The sequence below is a fragment of the Triplophysa dalaica genome, chromosome 3 (genome assembly GCF_015846415.1).
Source record: "Triplophysa dalaica isolate WHDGS20190420 chromosome 3, ASM1584641v1, whole genome shotgun sequence".
NCBI lineage: Eukaryota > Metazoa > Chordata > Actinopteri > Cypriniformes > Nemacheilidae > Triplophysa > Triplophysa dalaica.
The window spans coordinates 27,202,578-27,210,053 of NC_079544.1; positions in this window are offsets into that span (position 1 = coordinate 27,202,578).

Consider the following 7,476-nt stretch of genomic DNA (forward strand, 5'->3'; position numbering starts at 1 on the left):
GTAGTGATTGGTGGAATACTGCGAGCGTGTGATGGAATTGTAACGCCTCTTACCATATTTGGAACATCAGGTTGCAAAGAAATTGTACTGACAGGTACTGACTTTGCGTGTGCATTTGGGTGGTCTTATGCTGGTAAGACCAAAATAAGTTTTTAGTCTTTTATCTTATATGAGTTTGAAACGTTGAGATTCCACAAACATGAGGATGAAAAAATCCTAGATTTAATCATTTTGCCCCTATAATGTGTGGTGCGCCGCATTGTGTCTAAGACAGCACACCACACACAAACAGAGTCCCGACGAGCAAACTCGCAAAATCTCTCGGGACTTCAGAACAAACATGACGGATGACTGGCTGGAAGAGATTGCGGTGATAGTGTTTGGAATAGTTTTAAACCGAAAACTCACAAAAAAAGGATTTGCCACAAATCGACAAGCTGATCCTACATCTCTGATGTCCACATACACTTTACTTTGCTTGGCACCTTCACTGCTGCGGTTTTCTTGCTTCTATGAGCTGCTTTCTGATTGGGTGTTGTTTCGTTCCACGTGACAATCAACCTAGTTATTGTGCATTTGTCCTCAAGGTTTCCCCCACACATCAGGATTTCTGATATTGAATATTTACGATTCGCGATCGGGGGGGCTCAGATGATCTTCCGATCATGCTACTTCAATCTTAAAACACATCACACCACAGGAAAATCGGATAATCTTTGGAGCCGTTTAAGATCATCGGGAGTTTACCTAGGACTGTCGGAAGGGGAGAAATCGGCCTGATTATCTTTTGGTGTCGTCCCAGCATAAGTCAACTCATACCATGAACTGAAGTAGATTTCTGGGGATGTGGTTTCCAGAGGTGTTTCAAGCAGGTCTGGGTGAGAATTCGCTTTTAGACAGAATGCATCTTTTGTTCCAACACTTTAATTTTTGCAATTTTACGAGTTTAATACATGCATGTGCATCTTATGAAACACCAAAGACACAGAAAAACATATGTTCGCGCTATGTGACCCCGTTAACACAATTTAGTTTTGCCATATCATAGCCACATCTTTGCCACTCAGACACTGTTATGGAGATATTTGATCTTACTCGTTTAGCAAAGAATTCTGAGATTATTACTACGTTTCAGGACTTTTGTGGCTATGACAACGACGACAATGGATACTGTGGTCAACAAACAGCGGTGGACAAAAATGAACACCAACAATAATTTCCCATTTATTTACCCCCACCACACGGTCTAGACTGAAAAACTTAGGTCCAAACTATTTTCAAAAATTTCTGACAAAGTTATTTGAAGTGAATGCGCACCTGATGTACTATCAACGGTCAGCAATCTTTAGGGGTCAATAAATGTATGCCTTCAGAATAAATTTAATAAAAAATCTTGTGATTGTACCATCATTTGATACATAAACACGAAATATCTCAAGGCTAAATGAACATTGAGGAATGCTATTTAATATGGACAAACCCAACGATCTGGTTAAAAATAAAGTCTTGCTAGGTTGTATTTACCCAAAACACCAGCTCACTTATTCAAAAGGATTGTAAAACTGTTTGACATTATAAAAAATGTGACATCGTTGCCTTCACACAGTAAGTCACTTAATAGAGGACTATACCTTTAGAACATCATTATGGGGCTGGTCACTCTGTTTATTATTTTGAACATGAATCAGTGAAATACATCAAAGGATTTAACCTCATTTATAAGAGAAGCTTTTGAAATAATAATGATAATAGTAATAATTATAGCTTAAGCATGAATGTCATCCCAGATGATCTATTACACAACTGTTACAACACACTCCACCCAAAAACAAGCCTCAGAAACACCATCTCGAATATCCACAACCTGCATTCAGCACCACTGCGTCTATAGATGAGGAGTTGAAATTTTAGCAGGAAATACATTTATAGTAGTCTCTTGAGGTGCTAAATGTATCTCCTGTTGCTCTCAAATACAATTCAGTGAGAGGCCATTAAGCAGCAGCAACAGATCTGATGTTACAAATAACTGCCATTGGGTGGCTTTTCACAAAAGAGAAATTGAAGTATGTCCGTACCTGATTTCATCTATTTTTGTCCTTGTTTTAGCATATTGTAATCCAAGTCCATGATGTCAGGCATGTCATTTCTCATTGTGCTTAAATAAATAAAAAAAATGATGTGATTAAAGCTAGAGTAAAGCTATCGTGTAGTAGATTAATTATCTTTGATTTTGGTATTATCATCATTAAAATAAGTCTTATTTTTTCTATTAGACTCCAAAGTTAGCAATCAGGCATTTATTAACTTGGCTAATATCAGCAAATAGGCTCACTTGTTAAAGGGCTGGTTCACCCTCCAATGACAACATAAACGATTTACTCACTGTTATACCAACCCAACTAACCTCCTTTCGACCATGAACCAAAATAAAACCAAAAAGCAGATAAAATGGCACACAACAATGAACAATATTATTATTAAAATATACAGTAAAAAAGTCCTGGTTTTGTTTAATGGCTAAAATAACATATTCCTGTAGTTACAGGATATAAGGACATGTATTAAATGTTGCTGTACATTTGTTGTCTTTTTCTGTAATTGTACAGTTATTTCAGAAAATAAACTGTAAAAAAATCCTGTTAAAAAATTGAAATTTATAACTAAACTGAAACAGGATGTGCTTGTGGACCACAATTTTGCAAATTTGTGCATTTTCCTCACACAATGATAGTGAAAACTCAATGTAAAGTAAATTAATAAAGGTGTTGTTGAACCTGATTTAATAGTCTTATTTGCTTTCACAGGTTAGTGTAATCGGACACTGAAATAAAGGTACAGTAAGAAACGATAAGCATAAGAGAAGCAACACCTTGTAACACTGTTTAAGGTAAAGCACATCGTTGTGTGGTGGCAAATGCACAATGAGTACAAAGATTGTTATCAGCACTATGAGCTTGAAATGCTTTTACAATATCAATGTTCTCTTGACTTGATTATCTTAAGTCAATCAAGATAACAGGTGATATATTCACACGCACACAGTCTACACACTAGATAAATAGAGATAGAGTCTGTACTGTCTGGGAATGTGCTGAAACGCTGAAACTTCAAGAGAAGCAAGTCATTGTGATTTTGATCATTTTGGCCTCTCAAAATGCTTTAGGGTAAACTTCAATATCTGGATTTAGTAATTTCAAAACACATAAGATACACTTTATCTTGACATTGGTAACCTACTTGTAATAAAATGTTGTGATATTATTTTTAAATGTTTTATCATCAGTATTATTCAGATACCAATTTTTTGAAAACATAGAGCATTCAAACCATGAGTGACCACAAAACAAACCTTCCAACTTGATCTCACAAGAAAACATAACAGTTATACAAAGTGTTGATCTTATATAAATTCAATTGATATCAATTGTCCAAAGAATTGTGGTGACCAGAATAAAAGCATCAAACCTGATGTTTCTGAAGCAATAGCAGGACATACTTAAACAAATAAAAGAGATCCTATGACTTCCAAAAACGTAAACATACAGTGGCCTGTTGTTAACAACAACAACAAAAAAGGACATGATATTCTATTCATAAAATATTGTAATGTACATAAATTGGAGGCTAATTTCACTTCCAATTTATTTTACATGTGACTGCCACAGGCTCTACCCACTCTCAAGGCAGTTTGTGGCATTGGCACAATATTAGGAATCTATTTATTCATGTTCGACACGAATTTCCCCGATTTTGTGTGGGGCTGCATGTGTATGTACATTTATATATTAATAACCTAATAACAAAAGAATGAATGAATGAAGGCTAATTTAGCTAAAAAAACGCGAGTTTCACGAGGTGGCAAAAGCAACGATAAATAGCTACTCTAACTCCGGGGAAATGTCAAGTCACAACAAACCATACCGATGAGATCGTAGGAAAAAGAAATTTACACAAATGAGCCACCTTGTAAAGTAGGTATGAAATTCCATCAAATTGCGCTGATATAAATGTATACAATTGAATGAGAAAACGTTTTAAATATACATTCGATTGAAAGTCGTGCTGACTGACACGAAAAAAGGGGAAAATTTGTGTCCATGAACACAAATTCATAGATCACATTATGTGACAATGTCACAAATTCCCGTGAGACTGTTTTGAGATCTTAAGACATAAATCTATTTGTCAGATCAACAACTGGGACAAACAACACCATGACTGATTCTGCCAGTACATATGAGCAAATAGAAGCATGTTTAAAGGTATTCTGTATTTTTTCTGTTATATACCACTATACGTTTGATATGACAAAACAATAAATACAGACGTGATGACTAAAACAGGTTGCTAACAAAAGCAGGATAGCTTCAGATGATCAGCGCTTGAATAGAGATGAACCAACCCAACTGGTTTATGCGTCAGAAACTGTAAGATTCTCCACAATAGGCTTGAGGTTAAAAGTCCTCATTTGTCACGAGAGATTCTCACATAGAATATACAAGCAGCAGTTCCACGCTTAACGCTCCTGTTTTTGACTTCTGTTTCTAAAACTTGCTCAAAGATAAAAGAATCACATTTCAGGAATGGAAACGAAAAAAGAGAAAGATTACAGTACTTTACTCATCCTCAGTAAACTGTACTGCCCCATCTAAATCTTCCCTACTAATATACGGTGTTTGTGGCATGTCATGGAAACACACATAGTAACAAAGCAACGCTCAGATGTTTACAAGACTGTGTGCAGAATTTCCCTCAGCTGAAGCAGACAGAAAATAGGAGGTGTTTTGAAGCAACTGTAACGTAAAAAGTATTTAACAAACACGTACTGGTAAATTATACTTCTTGTATAATTATTTACGTCATTCACCCAGGAGAATTTTTTAATAAAAAAATCATTGACATTGATGGACATTCAAGACATTTTTCACTCAAAATCGAATTTTAATCCATAATTTACTTACCCTCTTACCATATAGGAGTATTTGACTTTCCTTCTCCAGCCAAACACAATTTGAGCAACTTTAAAAATTGCCCTGGCTCTTCCGAGCCTAGTCATGCATTATAAACGCCATCTACTCCAGTGGGTTAATGAAGCTCAGAATTGCAAATATTGCAAAAAAATTATATATATATATATATATATATATATATATACATGAAGACAAAGATTGTAAATATGAATAAGACTATGTGAATAACTCAATTTTGACAAAAACATCAAACAGAACTTTATAAATTCAAGGCGACCAAATGTCTTCTAAAAAGCAGTGAGATTCTATCTTTACGCACGTGGTTTCATAGCATACGTTCTAGTGATCATCACTGATTTATTGTGAAGTAGGAATGTTGCCAATGGTATAAAACATTCTCAGTGAAGACGTATGAGGAATACACATGGCTGGCTGCTTGTTGTCCAGAGAACTTTGCATTCGTTAACAAACATAACTCCGTTTTAATGATTTAACAGTTAAACAGCACAGGTTTTTGAGATGTTACCTGCTCAAGAAAGTGTTTAAACTATGCAGAAAAAAGACTGGACATTGTTTACAAGTATTGCAAAAAGAGCACTCCCTTTTGAATTATTTTACTACATGTGTTATTCGTGCTATTCAGTTGAAGTAAAAGCAACAGAATACAAGTATAAATATACAACCCTTAAAATCTCAGCAAAAGGTTTCTTCTCCTTCAGTTACATTAAGTACTCTTTGACCTAATGCAGGTGCTATTATTTGTCTAAGATTGCCCTGGATCCACGTATTTACACTCTATTTATACTCTTTTTATTCTTTTTCCGTTTTTTGTTTTGTTTTGACCGTCTCAAAACTGTGCCGTTTTCTACTCTCCTAGCTGTTATTTTCAGAATGACCCTCGTACACCATGTTAGGAATGGCATGTTTTGATCTTGCATAGAAAGTGACGTTAGAGGAATGACATAAGGTCAGAGAACAGGAAGTGCTTTCATCTTAACCGCCGCACCAATTCGTAACCCTTCCTCCATTGTTCAGCTTAGAGCACCAGCCTGGACGTCGATTGTCTGGAAGATTCACATGGTTCTGGCCTTTCATTGTGTTTTGTAAAATCTGCCTTCATTAGCTATACTGCTGTGTCTGGCATCAAAGATAATATAACTGTCGTAATCTGTCAACTGTAGGCTATTTTTGTCTTCATTAGGACGATGCAGAGAAAAGAAGGTCAAAGGGAAGACGTTTTAGAGCATCATGGAGTTGAAACTTCCTTCCCTTTCTTGCAGACCCGCTCATGCGACCTTCTTCCGGTCACGTCACCCCTGGGTTGTGGGTCAAATTCGCACCAAAGACCCCCCAGAGAGAAAGACTCCTTGTCTGAGAGATCAAAATAGAAAGTATCTGGGCCCACAAGCTCCCCCCTCAGCAAAATACAAAAACTTGATGAGGGAAGGAAAACATCCTCTCCCGGCCAGTGCTACTGGCAGTCCAAACGGCAGGTTAAAGTCGGGCCACAGGAGAGGGCCTTTGACTGAACTTCCCTGTTTAAGAACGCAGAGATGGCTCTGGGGAGTTGGGTTTATCTTTCGCTCAACATATGGTGTTAAAAACTATACATTTCATTCATTTTGAAGGATTTCAGTTGATCATGTTGAACAGAGAGCAATCATCAAAAGGCAAAGTGGCCATGGTGAAATGATCTATTTCTATTAAAATGTGTCTGTAGTTTGTGGATGAACTCAACCCCCAGAATATTTCATATATTTGTGGATTATGCTCTATTTATGGGGGTCTGTCCGCAACCACCTAGATCACATTAACAAACACAGAAGGTCATACCTGCAGATGGAAGGCTTCACAACGCACAAGTAACCACATAGAAACACGCAAAAAAAGTGAAGAAATTGCATAGCAATGACCTAGCAACAATCCAAGTCCCCCCCACAGGAATACATTGAGGTGCACTAAAAGTCCTCTACTTGAAACAGACACAATCTCATGGCATTTTGTAACTGTTTTCAGCAAACTAGTGGAACATTTCTATGAATTTGTATGATTCTTACATGATCTAATAGGTATGTTTTTATACAATTTCCTTTCTCCCTAGTGACGATAATGTCTAAAATGATGTCCTCTAATATTTGTAATACACACAAATTCATACCACCTTGCAAAAAAGTAAGACAATCATTGTTTTCAAGACAAATCCCACAGGAGCACAAAGAAGCTGTTGCGTGAGACGGTTGTTTGCCATAGCTTTGTTTATGTTTCTTTAGTCTGTCACTGAAAGTATGTATTGTCAGACAGCTCTCATTTCTGCCCGCGCTATCTGCCCACTGAATCCTTTGGCAGGTGTTTCAAAGCCGGTTCCATCTCGCTTACAATCTCGCTGTAAAAAAAATGACGGCTAGCCAAACATTTCCATGAGGCTGTTTTAGGTACGGGCTTGGAATGCGAAAGCCCTTTCTACGTCATCATGACTCTACCTTATTCCCGCTGCCTGCCTTGTAGT